Raw genomic sequence first — 14,981 nt, 5'->3', positions numbered from 1 at the left:
ATTATGTGACAGGAGGACTTTCATTTTTAGTCTAGTCCATTTGGAGTTCTGTAGGCTTCTTGTGTGTTCATGAGCCTTTCTTTCTCTATGTCAGGAAAGTTTTCTTCTACAATTTTGTTGAAGATATTTGCTGGCCCTTTAAGTTGGGAATCTTCACTCTCTTCTATACCTATTATCCTTAGGTTTTATCTTCTTCTTGTGTTGTATATTTCCTAGATGTTTTGGGTTAGGAGTTTTTGCATTTTGCATTTTCTTTGACTGTTTTGTCAGTTTTCTATGGTATCTTCTGCACCTGAGATTCTTTCTTTCATCTCTTGTATTCTGTTGGTGATGATTGCATCTATGACTCCTGATCTCTTTCCTAGGTTTTCTATCTCCAGTTTTGTCTCCTTTTGTGATTTCTTTATTATTTCTACTTTCAGTTTTAGAACTTGGATGGTTTTGTTCAATTCCTTCACTTGTTTGTGGTTTCTTGTAGTTCTTTAAGGGATTTTTGTATTTCCTGTTTAAGGTCTTCTACCCATTTACCTGTGTTCTCCTTTATTTCTTTAAGTAAGTTATTTATATCCTTCTTAATATCCTCTATCATCACCATGAGAAGAGATTTTAAATCTGATTCTTGCTTTTCTGGTATGATGGGGTATCCAGGACTTGCTATGGTGGGAGAACTGGGTTCTGATGGTGGCAAGTAACCTTGGTTTCTGTTGATTATGTTCTTGTGCTTGCCTCTCACCACATGGTTATTTCTAGTGCTACTATCACTCACTGTCTCTGACTGGAGCTTGTCACTCCTGTTATCTTGGTTGTGTCAGAACTCCTCACAGTCCAGCTGTCTCTGTGACACTGTGATCCTGAGACCCTTGGTGTAAGAGCTCCTGGGTATCAAGCTGCCTCTGGGATCATGAAATCCTGGTGTGACCTAGTTCCTGAGATCCTGTGATACTATGATCCTATTTATCCTGGGCTTGTTAAAGCACCTGGGATTCCAGTTTGCTTTGGGTGTTGTGGGATTGGTGCATAGTTAGCACCCTATGTCTGCTCAGGACACTGGCTGAGACAAGAAGGAAAATGGCCAGTGGGTGTTCCTGTGTCCCTTGATCCCTGTGGGTCCCAGTAACTCCTGGTTTGGAACAGATATTGTGGCCTCCTCACTTATAATCCTGGGCATGTTAGAGTTCCTGGGAGTCCAGCTTCCTCTGGGTTTTGTGGGTTGGGTGCATAGCAAGCAACCAAGGTATACTCAATGCACTGGCTCATACCAGAACGACACTATGCATTTTTTACATCCAGTATGACTTCTTTGTTTTAGAATTTTAAGCCTACTTATAACATGAATTATCCTATATATTGGTATGTAATTCTTACAATGGATAATATTGTTAATGTGCCAGTATTTAGGATCAACTAGAAGATGAGATTTTGAGCATGGTACTGATTATTTAGATTATGTTAATTGACGTTGAAAGACCTCCTGCCTTACTGGAGGATAACACTATTCTATAGGCTGAGGTCCTGGACTGTATAAAAGTAGAAACCTGGCCCATCACCAGCTATCATTAACCTCTGGTTCTTGATTCCAGATAGTCTGTAATTCAAAATGACTCCACACCTGCAGCCAAAATGGTGTATAACATATTTTATGAACCAAAATAAATCCTTTTTTTTTATACAGTTGCTTTTCTGAGGTGTGTTTTACTATAGCAATCTTAAGTATCTAATAGAATACTACAATAACAACCAATTTCCATTATCTCTAAACATTGTTGTGCTAATTTCTGGGTTCTAACTTCACTTGAAGCTGTCAATCTTGTTATTCCCTGATGTTAATGGTTCATACAATTTTGGTGTTGGAAATTTCCATGTTTTCTTTTTTTTTTCTGTGTTTAATTTAAAAGCATTGTGCTCCATGCTATCTGTTTTGTTCTCCAACTATAGGAAATTATACTTTAAACATGTCCAGTATGTCTTATAGTTTTCTCTTTCAATATTTATATAGTATCACTATTCTTCTATAAGAAATATGATTTGATTTATCTTCCTATTTGCATATGTCCTCCCAGACATTATTTATTATGCAGTTTAAGGAATAAATTAGATTCTTAATTTTATTTAAGATTTATGGTTTACATTACCTTTATAATCGCTAATTGATGTATATACATATGTGTGTTTATGAGTTCCAATTTTCTAATGAGATTGTTTATAGTATATTGATTTTATTTTTAAATTTTATTTACTTTTTCTCTTAATGTTTGTCCTTTTTTGCATCATTTATTGAAATGTGGTATGAGTTTGGGTGAAATTCCAGACATCAATAGAATTAGATTTTTTCCAACATATAGTCAGAGACAAAGCAGGTGACCTTAATATCATCACAGAATGACTTGATTCAAGGGTATGTTTTAAACTTTCTAAATTTTGATTTATATTCCTAGGCCTCATGCCTGAAACAGTCATTCAGGAGTTTCTATATTGGCAAGACTTGGACTGCACTATTTTTCTTCTTAGCTCTGTGAACCTGTGAAAATATCTACTTGGCGCTATTGCCTTTTAGCTACTGTTTTTGTTTGTTTGTTTGTTTGTTTTCTTACTTTTTTGCCTATAACTGCATTCATTTCTAAAGGGAAAATTGGTACAGATGTTGAATTGTTTGATAGTCTCAAATTCTAAAGTTTTGGCACCAGAAGCGTTGGCTACCTTTGTACTTCTGAATGCCAATATTTACACTTTCAATCTAGTAAGAAGATTATAAGCTTGAGACTTAGCTCTTGGTAGAGCTTCTATATCCAGTGAAGTTAACCAAAAGCCTCTAAAGAAAAAATGTCAACAAATGTATATTCAGTCATATTCCATATGTCTTTTTTTCTGAGTCTTCTTAAACTTATTGGAAAAAGTGTTTAAAATTACACACACACAAAAGTGTTTAAAATTACACACACACACACATGCACGCACATGCACATGCACACACACATTATTCAACTAATACAGTTTTCTTAAAAATAATTGAATTAATGAAAGATTTCATTCTATCTAAGACAATGATCTTAAAAGTATTTACTAAGTCATTGTCTATCTTGTTTACTGTAGTCCTTTTTAGAATATAAAACATATAACAAAACACATAATTATTTATTTTCCATTTCCTAGCCTATGTCCTTATAACCAGATACACAAATTTTTGTTTTAAAATATTAGAATATAATAATATTTATATAATATATTTAATAATAATATTTGAATAATATATAATAATTTATGTGATATATTATTATAATATAAAATATTATTATAATATGATTTTATTTAAATATATTTTTATTGAAAATATATTCTTCTATTATACAATACACGCAGACCATGGTTCTCCTTTCCTCTACTCCTCCTTGTATCTTCCACAACTCTCATCTCCCCCAGATCTATTTCTTCTAAGTTTCCCTTCAGAAAAGAATAGGCCTAAAAGAGAAATAAACGCAGCCAAAACAAAATATAATATGATAATGAAAATATCCTCATACCCTGGTCTTGCAGGGCAACACAAGAGGATTAAAAGTATACCAAGAGGAGGCAAAAAGTCAAGGATATGATTGCTTCCATAGCTAGGAGTCCTCAAAATCTCCATTCTAACCTCTATAAGATATATACATAGGATCTAGCACAGACCCATATAGGCCCGCTCCATGCTTGTTGCTTCAGTTTCTATGAGTTGATCATTGGTTCAGTGGGCTGTGTTCTCCTGCTCTCCTCTATATAATCTGACTCCTACAATATTACCTCCTCTATATCCATGTGCTTACTCACACAACCCCTGAGGATTGGGTAAGACCAGGTGGAAACCTCTGATTTAGACTTTTTCTCTGCATAATGTCTGGCTGTGTATCTCTGCATCCACTCCTATCTGTTGCCTGAGGAAACTTCTCTGATGAAAACTTGTCAAGGCACAGATCTATTAGTATAGCAAAATCATTAGGAATTATTTCATTGATTTTTTTTATCAGTCATGATTGTTTCTACCCTAAGTCTGTGGGCTATATGGTCTCCAGTTACTGGCCCTTGACCCAACACATCTTGCAGCCATGGCAGATTGTAAGTCAAAGGTTTTGTGGCTGGGTTTCTCTCTAACTTTCCTTTCCATAGCCAACAAGTTACCTTCCTTCATCAAAGAGGGTACATGGTAGGGGTAAAGGCTCTATGCAAGCACCAGTTCAAACTTATTATATTTAATGAGCTGTGTGGATGTCCTTAGCAATGGGACCCCACTGTCAGTTTGCAGAGAGCAACCCTCTGTTCTAGCATGAGCCTTGCTTGTATGAGTATCCCCATGGAAAACTCTCAATCAACAAATCAACCAAATGCAATCCAATTTCAACACTTGTACTTGGTTATAAGAGATGGCTATTTCAGATTTTGTATTTGCCATTACTAGTAGTCCTCATTGGGACCATCCTCATAGATTTTCGGAAGTTTCTCCTGCATTAGGTTTCCACACCAACTCAAACTACATCCCAATTCTCTCTGCTCTCTCTTTCTCCAACCTACCCTCTACCTGATCCCTTCTCTTCCTGTCCCCACCTACCCCTAGTCTACCTACAAAATCTCTTCTATTTCAACTTCCTGTGGCTATACATGAGAACTCCCTAGAACTTTCTTCTTCACATAACCTCTTTGGGTCTATAGATTTTAGTTTGATGATTCTTTACTTAACAGCCAAAATCTACTTATGAGTGAGTACATACCATATAATTCTTTCTGGTTCATGGTTAAATCACACAGGGTTTTTTTTTTTTTTTCTACATCAATCCATTTGTCTGAAAATTTCATGGTGTCCTTATTTTTGGTAAGTACATTCCATTGTGTAAATGAAACACAATTCCCTTATCCATTCTTTGGTTGATGGATATCTGGGTTGTTTCAAGTTTCTTGCTATTATGAATAAATGCTGAGTGAACATAGTTGAACAAGTGTCCTTGTGGTACAATTTGGCATCCTTTAGATATGTGACCAAGAGTAGTATAGTTGTACTTCTACTAGCAATGAAGGAGTGTTACCCTTGCTCTCCATTCTTACCAGCATGAGTTGTCCCTTGTGTTATAGATCTTAGCCATTCTGACAGGTGTAAAAGTAGTTTTGATTTGAGTTTCCATGATGGCTAAGGATATTGGAATTTCTTCCAGTGTTTCTCAGCCATTCTGTATTGAAACTCTGTTTAAATCTACTCCATTTTTAAATGGGATTATTTGGTTCATTTATATCTAGATTATAAAGTTATTATATATTTTAGATATTAGCCCTCTATCAGATGCAGATAGATGTAGAGAAAGTATTTTCCCATTCTTTAGGCTGCCACTTGGTCCTACTGATGGTGTCCTTTGCCTTACAAAAGGTTTTCAGTTTCTTGTGGTCACATTTATTAATTGTTGATCTTATTACACTAGCCTATTGGTATTCTGTTCAGAAAGCCTTCTCCTGTGCCAATGCATTCAAAGCTATTCTCTACTTTTCTGTTGGATTCAGTGTATCCACTTTTATGTTGAGGTCTTTGATTCAACTGGACTTGAGTTTTATGCAGGGTGATAAATATTCATCTATGTGTACTCTCTACATGCCGACCTACAGTTTGAACAGCACATTGTTAAAGATGCTTTCTTTTTTCCAGTGTGTATTTCTGGCTTATCAAAAATCAGGTATTCATGGGTGTTTGGATTTATGTCTGAGTCTTCAACAAAACTTAATTCCATTAATCAAGTTATGTCTTTATGCTAATACTATGCAACTTTTATTCCTGGAACTATTTAGTCCAACCTGAAATCAGGATTGGTGATACCTCCAAAAGTTCTTTTATTGTTTTTTAGAGTTGTTTTAAGTATCCTGTTTTTTGTTTGTGGGTTTTTGTTTGTTTGTTTGTTTTTCGTATGAAGTTGAAAATTGTCCTTTTTAGGTCTATAAATAATTTTAACAGGGATTGCATTGAATATGTATATTACTTGGTAGGATGGCCATTATTTTCTGTGTTAACACTCAGATCCATGAGCATGGGAAATCTTTCCATCTCCTGATGTCTTCTTCAATTTTCTTTTTTTTTAAAGACTTCAAGTTCTTCTTATACAAATCTTTAACTTGCTTGGTTAGAGTTACAATAAGACTTTATATTATTCGTGGCTATTATGAAAAGTATTGTTTCCCTGATTCCTTTCTCAGTCTACTTGTCATTTGTATAATGGAAGACTGTGGGTTTTCTATGGAGATCTCTGGCAAGGCCTGGTGCTTGGGTTCTGGCGAAGGGAAACTAGTGCAGGCAGGGAGGCACTAAGTCTCTACCATGCCTTCTAGGTCACTCAGTAACTCCAATCAACTCTGTCCTGAGTCAGGTTGGGCTGGGCCAATGAGAAGCCAACTATCCAGTGAGGAGTGAGGTGGAACATCAGACAGTACTTCGGAAAAGCAGGTCTTTTCCCAAGTGTTACAGCTCTTGGAACAAAAGACGCAGATGACTGAATTGTTTTCGCTTACCTTTATTTCTCTGCATAGAATTTATATAGAGTTTTGGAGGTGATTCAGGTCTTGACAGCAAGTACCTCTCATTTGCTTGGACTGAGAGCATGGGGGAAACCGTATTTGCATGTGGGAAGGCTTGGTGCTACTCCTAACATGATTGATAACCACACACCTCTTTTGAGGGAGCTGTGGGGGCAGTAACTTCGACAGGAGCTCTGGCTCCAGGAGATATGATTCATCCCATTTAGGTGGAAATCATCACCCATCGGGTCCCCAGGGTTCCAGACCTTTGCTGGACTGGAGACCAGGCTGTCTGAGTGCAAGCCACTGCTCCATAGAGGACTAATGTTTTTTAAATTCATCCTGCATCCAGCTACTTCACTGAAAGTGCTTTTCAGTATCCCATGTTGCTCAGAAACCAGTCTGTACAGGAGACCATGCAGGCTGCAGAAGCAACATAGCTTCTTGGACAGGGTAACTTCTGGCCTTCATCTTTAGTCAAGAGGCAGAGCTGAGCTACAGATCTCTGTGCACCTTCGCTGCAAGAGGAGATCTTGCCTGCAGAGAATGCTCTGACCACTGAGACTCAAGAGAGAGTTGAACTTCTAAGAGTGCTGACATAGGCCAACAGAATCACATGAGGAACAAGCTCCAGCCAGAGACAGCTATAACAACTAACACCAGAGATTGCCAGATGGCGAAAGGCAAACATAAGAATTTTACTAATATATAATTTTTCCTCCCATAGGGTTACAGACCCCTTTAGCCCTTTGGGTACTTTCTCTACCTCCTTCATTAGGGGCCCTGTGTTCCATTCAATAGATGATTGTGAGCATCCACTTCTGTAAACAGTACCCCTCAGAGCTGTGTCTCTAGTTGCATATGTAGCAGAGGATGACCTATTCGGCCATCAATGGGTGGAGAGTCCCTTGGTCTTGAGAAGATCATATAACCCAGTACAGGGGAATCCGATGGCCAGGATGTGGAAGTGGTGGATTGGGGAGCAGGGCAGGGGGGAGTATAGGGGACTTTGTGAATAGCATTTGAAATGTAGATGAAGAAAATATCTAATAAAACAAGAAAAAAAAGAATCTTACTAACAGAAACCAAGACCACTCAGCATCATCAGGACATAGCACTCCCACCATAGCGAGTCCTGGATACCCCAACAACCCGAAAAGCAAGATGTTAGAGGATTTTAAGATAGACATTAATAACTCACTTAAAGAAATACAAGAGAACACTGCTAAAAAGGTAGAAGTCTTTAAAGAGGAAGCAAAAAAATCACTTAAATAATTATAGGAAAACACTGCTAAACAGGTAGAAGTCCTTAAAGAGGAAACACAAAAATCCCTCAAAGAATTGCAGAAAAACACAATCAAACAGGTGATGGGATTGAACAAAACCATCCAAGATCTAAAAATGGAAGTAGAATCAATAAAGAAAACCCAGAGGAAGACAAATCTAGAGATAGAAATCCTAGGAAAGAAATCAGGAAGCATAGATGAGTGCATTAGCAACAGAATACAAAAGATGAATGAGAGAATCTCAGGTGCAGAATATTCCATAGAGAACATGGGCACAACAAACAAAGTGGAAAATGTAAAAAGATCCTAATTCAAACATCCAGGAAATCCAGGACTCAATAAGAAGACTAAACCTAATAAAAATAGGTATAGATGAGAATGAAGATTTTGAAATTAAATAACCAGTAATATCTTCAACAAAATTATAGAAGAAAATTTCCCTAACCTAAAGAAAAAGATGCCCATGACAATACAAGAAGCCTACAGAACTCCAAATAGACTGCACTACAAAAGAAATTATGCCAGACACATAATAATCAGAACAACAAATGCACTAAATAAAGACAGAACATTAAAAGCAATAAGGGAAAAAGTTCAAGTAACACATAACGACAGACCTATTAGAATTACACCAGACTTTTCACCAGAGACTATGAAAGCCAGAAGATCCTGGACAGATGTTACACAGACTCTAAAAGAACACAATTGCCAGCCCAGGCTACTATACCCAGAAAAACTCTCAATTACCAGAGAAGGAGAAACCAAGGTATTCCATGAAAAAACTAAATTCACAAAATATCTTTCCAGGAATCCAGCCCTTCAAAGGATAATAAAGGGAAAACACAAACACAAGGACAGAAATTATGCCCTAGAAAAAGCAAGAAAGTAATCCTTCAACAAACCAAAAAGAAGACAGCCAGAAGAACAGAATGCCAACTCTAACAACAGAAATAACAGGAAGCAACAAATACTTTCCCTTAACATCTATTAACATCAGTGGACTCAATTCACCAAAAAAAAGGCATAGAATAACAGACTGGCTACATAAACAGGACCCAACAATTTGCTGCTTACAGGAAACCCACTTCAGGCAAAAAGACAGACACTACCTCAGAGTAAAAGGCTGGAAAATCATTATCCAAGTAAACGGTCTCAAGAAACAAGCTGGAATAGCCATTTTAATATCGAATAAAATCAACTTCCAACTCAAAGTTATCAAAAAAGACAAGGAGGGACAATTTGTACTCATCAAAGGTAAAATCTACCAAGGATGGACTCTCAATTCTGAATATCTATGCTCTAAATGCAAGGGCAGCCACATTCTTGAAAGAAACTATAGTAAAACTCAAGGCACACATTGTACCACACACAATAATAGTGGGAGACTTAAACACCCTACTCTCATCATTGGAGAGATTCTGGAAACAGAACTAAACAGAGACACATTGAAACTAACACAAGTAGTAACCCAAATGGATTTAGCAGATATCTACAGAACATTTTATCCTAAAACAAAAGGATATACATTCTTCTCAGCACCTTATGGCACCTGCTCCAAAATTGACCATATAATTGGTCAAAAAACAGGCCTCCACAGATACAAAAATATTGAAATTATCCCACGCATCCCATCAGATCATTACGGACTAAGGCTGATCTTCAATAACAACATAAATAACAGAAAGCCAATGCTGACATGGAAGCTGAAGAGCACTCTACTCAATGATAACATGGTCAAAGAAGAAATCGAGAAAGAAATTAAATACTTTTTAGAGTTTAATGAAAATGAAGCCACAACATACCCAAACTTATGGGACACAATGAAGGCAGTCCGAAGGGGTAAACTCATAGCTCCGAGTTCCTCCAAAAAGAAATTAGAGAGAGCATACACTAGCAGCTTGACTGCACACCGAAAAGCTCTAGAAAAAAAGGAAGCAAATTCACACAAGACGAGAAGACAGTATGAAATAATCAAATCAGCGCTGAAATCAACCAAGTAGAAATAAAAAGATCTATTCAAAGAATCAACTAAACGAGGAGCTGGTTCTTTGAGAAAATCAACAAGGTAGATAAACCCTTAGCCAGACTAACTAGAGAGCACAGTTAACATTTCTAATTAACAAATCAGAAATGAAAAGAGAGACATAAAAATAGAACATGAGGAAATCCAAAAACACCATTAGATACTATTACAAAAGGCTATACTCAACAAAACTGCAAAACCTGGATGAATTGGACAAATTTCTATACAGATGCCAGGTACCAAAGTTAAATCCGGATTAGATTAATGATCTAAAAAGTCCCATATCCCCTAAAGAAATAGAAACATTCATTAATCTTCTCCCAACCAAAAAAAGTCCAGGACAAGATGCGTTTAGTGCAGAATTCTATCAAACCTTCAAAGAAGACCTAATTCTAATTCTCCTCAAAATATTCCACAAAATAGAAACAGTAGGTAACTTACCCAATTCATTCTATAAAGCCAAAATTATTCTGATACCTAAGCTACAGAAAGATTCAACATAGAAAGAGAACTTAAGACCAATTTCCCTTATGAATATCGATTCAAAAATACTTAATGAAATTCTCAAAAACTCAATCAAAAAACACATCAAAATGATCATCCATCATGATCAAGTAGGCTTCATTCCAGGGATGCAGATATGGTTTAATATAAGGAAATCCATCAACAAAATCCTCTATATAAACAAACTCAAAGACAAAAACCACATGATCATCTAAGTAGATTCTGAGAAAGAATTTGACAAAATCCAAAACACATTCATGATAAATGTCTTTGTAATATCAGGAATTCAAGGTCCATACCTAAAGATAATAAAATCAATATACAGCAAACCACTATTCAACATCAAACTAAATTGGGAGAAGCAGGAAACAATCTCATTAAAATCAGGGAGTAGACAAGACTGCACACTTTCTCCCTAACTCTTCGAATATAGTGCTAGAAGTCCTAGTCAGAGCAATTAGGCAACAAAAGGAGATCAAGGGAATACTAATTGAAGAAGAAGAAGTCAAAATATCACTATTTGCAGATGATATGATAGTGTATATAAGTGACCATAAAAATTCTATCAGAGAACTCCTAAACCCAATAAACTGCTTCAGTGAAGTAGCTTGATATAAAATTAACTCAAACAAATCAGTGGCCTTTCTCTACACAAAATATAAACAGGCTGAGAAAGAAATTAGGGAAAGAACACCCTTCACAATAGTCACAAATAATGTAAAATACCTTGGCGTGACTCTAACTAAGGAAGTGAAAGATCTGTATGATAAGAACTTCAAGTCTCTGAAGAAAGAAATTAAAGAAGATCTCAGAAGATGGAAAGATCTCCCATGTTCATGGATTGGCAGGATTAACATAGTAAAAATGGTTATCTTTCTGAAAGCAATCTACAGATTCAATGTAATCTATATCAAAACTCCAACTCAATTCTTCATCGAGTTCAAAAGAGCAATTTGCAAATTTATCTGGAATAACAAAAAGACCTAGGATAGAAAAAATTATTCTCAACAATAAAACATCCCCTGGTGTAATCATGCTTGACCTCAATATGTTCTACAGAGCATTTGTGGTAAAAACTGCATGGTACTGCTCTATCAACAGACAGGTAGATCAATGGAATAGAATTGAAGATCCAAAAATGAACCCACACACTTATGGTCACTTGATCTTTGACAAGGGTGCTAAAACCATCTTGTGGAAAGTAGACAGCATTTACAACAAATGGTGCTGGCAGAACTGGCGGTTATCATGTAGAAGAATGCAAATTGATCCATTCTTATCTCCTTGTACAAATTCAAGTTTAAGTGGATCAAACAACTCCACTTAAAACCAGAGATACTGAAACTTATAAGAGAGAAAGTAGGGAAAAGCCTTGAAGATATGGGCACAGGAGCAAAATTCCGGAATAGAACAGCAATGGCTTGTGTTGTAAGAACAAGAATCGACAAATTGGACCTCATAACATTGCAAAGCTTCTGTAAGGCAAAAGATACTGTCAATACGACAAAAAGGCTACCAACAGATTGGGAAAGGATCTTTACCAATCCTTAATCCAATAGGGGAATAATATCCAATATATACAAAAAGCTCAAGCAGCAGGACTCCAGAGATTCAAAGAATCCCATTAAAGTTGGGGTACAGAGCTAAACAAAGAATTCTCAACTGAGGAATACTGAATGGCTGAGTAGCACCTGAAAAAAAAAAGTTCAACATCCTTAATCATCAGGGAAATGCAAATCAAAACAACACTGATATTATACCTTACACCAGTCGGAATGGCTGAGATCAAAAATTCAGGTGACAGCAGATGCTGGTGTGGATGTGGAGATAGAGGAACAGTCTTCCATTGTTGGTGAGATTGCAAGCTGTTACAACCACAATGGAAATCAGTCTGGTGATTCCTCAGAAAATTGAACATGCATAGTACTACCAGAAGATCCAGCAATACCTCTCCTGGGCATATACCCAGATGATGTTCCAATTAGTAATAAGGATACATGCTCCACTATGTTCATAACAGTCTTATTTATAATAGCCAGAAGCTGGAAAGAAACCAGATGTCCCTCAACAGAGGAATAGATACAGAAAATGTGGTACATTTACACAATGGAATACTACACAGCAATTAAAAACAATTTATGAAGTTCTTAGAAAAATGGATGGATCTGGAGGATATCATCCTCAGTAAGGTAACCCAATCACAAAATAACACACATGATATGCACTCACTGATAACTGGATATTAGCCCAGAAACTTAGAATACTCAAATACAATTTGCAAACTCATGAAACTCAAGAAGGTAGACCCGAGTGTGGATACTTCATTTCTTCTTATAATGGAGAACAAAATACCCTTGGAAGGAGTTACAGAGATAAAGATCTGAGGTGAGAGGGAAGGAAGGACTATCCAGAGGCTGCCCCACTGTGGATCCATCCCATATACAAACACTAAACCCAGACACTATTGCAAATATGCCAGAAATATTTTACTGACAGGACTGTGATATAGCTCTGTCTTATGAGGCTATGTCAGTTCCTGGCGAATACAGAAGTGGATGCTCACAGTCATCTATTGGATGGAACACAGGGTCCCTAATGACTGAGCTAGAGAAAGTACTCAAGGAGCTAAAGTGGTCTGCAACCCTATAGAAGGAACAACAATGTAAACTAACTAGTACCCCCCAGAGTTGTGTCTTTGGTTGCATATGTAGCAGAGGATGGCCTATTCGGCCATCAATTGGAGGAGAGGCCCTTGGTCTTGGGAAGATCATTTGCCCTAGTACAGGGGAACACCAGGGCCAGGAAGCGGGAGTGGATGGGTTGGGGAGCAGGGCAGTGGGAGGGTATAGGGGACTTTTGGTCTTACATTTGAAATGTAAATGAATAAAATATCTAATTAAAAAAAGAAAGTGTTTTTCAACTATAAGGGTTACCTGATGGTATATTTAGGGTCACTTAATATGGTATCATATAATATGCCGACAGTACTATTTTAATTTATTTCTTTCAAATCTGTGTGTATTTGATCTCATTAGTTGTCTTAGGCTCTACTTATGATCTCAAATATTATATTGAATAGATGTGGTTAGAGTGGACAGCCTTGCTTGTTCCTAAGTTTAGTTGACTTTGAATTTCTTTCCATTTAATTTCATATTGCCTAAAGGTTTACTATTAATTGTCATTGTTATGTTCATGTATTTCCTTGTACCCCAAATCTCTTGAGGACTATTATCATGAAGGAGAGTTGGATTTCGACAAAGGCCGTTTCTGAATCTAATGAGATGTTGAAGTGATTATTTTTCTTTTACTTTGTCACATTGAGGATTACATTTACTGATTTTTCATATATAAGAGCATTCCTGATTGTCTGGAAAGAAGCGTACTTGATCATGCTGAATGATCTTTCTGATTTGTTCTTGGATTTGATTTGCAAGTATTTTATTGAGTATTTTTGCATCTATGTTCACAAGAGAAATTGTTCTGTAATTCTCTTTCTCTGTTGAGTCTTATTGTGATTTGTGTATGGCCTCATAAAATGAATTGAATGAATGAAAATGAATGAATAATCTTCTGTTTCTGTTCTGTGGAATAAATTAAAAAGTATTTGCAGTATCTTCTTAGAGATTCTCATAGGATTCTGCACTTGGCTTTTTTTTTTTTTTTTTTTTTTGAGAGGCGGGTGGGGGAAGCCTTTTAATGCTTTTAATGAATGTTTCTATTTCACCAGGATTGACAAATCTATTTAAATTGTTTATATGATCTTGATTTAACTTTAGTAAGTGGTTACCTACAAGAAAATTATCTATTTCTTTTAGATTTTTCAATTTGATAAAGGTTTCTAAAATATGTCCTTGTGATTCCTTGGATTTCTTCCATGCCTGATGTTGTGTCATGCATTTTTGCTTCTGAATTTTTAATTTGTCTATTTTCTTTCAGTCTTTTAGTTAGTTAGAAAAAGAGTTTGTCTACCTTTTTTTTTTTCTAGAACAAATTCTTTGTTTCAAGGCCCATACCTAAAGATGGTAAAAGCAATATACAGCAAACCAATAGCCAACATCAAATTAAATGGAGAAAAACTTGAAGCAATCTCATTAAAATCAGGAACTAGATAGGATACATACTGTCTCCCTATGAAGTTTTAGCTAGAGCAATTATACAACAAAAGGAGGTCAAAAGGGATATAAATTGGAAAGGAATGTCTTAGCTGAGAGCATTTTCTTCTTTGATTTTGTTTAAAATATTTTCTATTTCTTTGAACTAACTTCTACTTCCTCTTCGTGCCATTCTTAGGTTTAGTGTTTTCATGTGTCCCAGATTTCCTAGATGTTTTACATCAGAATTTTTGTTTTATTTTAGATTCAACACTTTCTTTGATAAATGTATCTATTTCTTCTTTTGTATCTTCAATGCCTGAGATGATATCTTGTACTTCTTGTATGCAGTTGATTAGAAATTTTGTCTTTGTAGTTTCTGTTCAAACTGATAAACTGTTAATTTCCAGATTTCGATAAACTCCTCCATTTGTGATTTTTTTTTGTTTGTTTTTGTTTTTGTTTTTCGAGACAGGGTTTCTCTGTGTAGCCCTGGCTGTCCTGGCACTCACTTTGTAGACCAGGCTGGCCTCGAACTCAGATATCTGCCTGACTCTGCCT

The sequence above is a fragment of the Mus caroli genome, unplaced genomic scaffold, assembly GCF_978045245.1.
Source record: "Mus caroli unplaced genomic scaffold, Mus_caroli_1 scaffold_5, whole genome shotgun sequence".
Lineage (NCBI taxonomy): Eukaryota > Metazoa > Chordata > Mammalia > Rodentia > Muridae > Mus > Mus caroli.
This window is presented reverse-complemented; position numbering follows the sequence as displayed.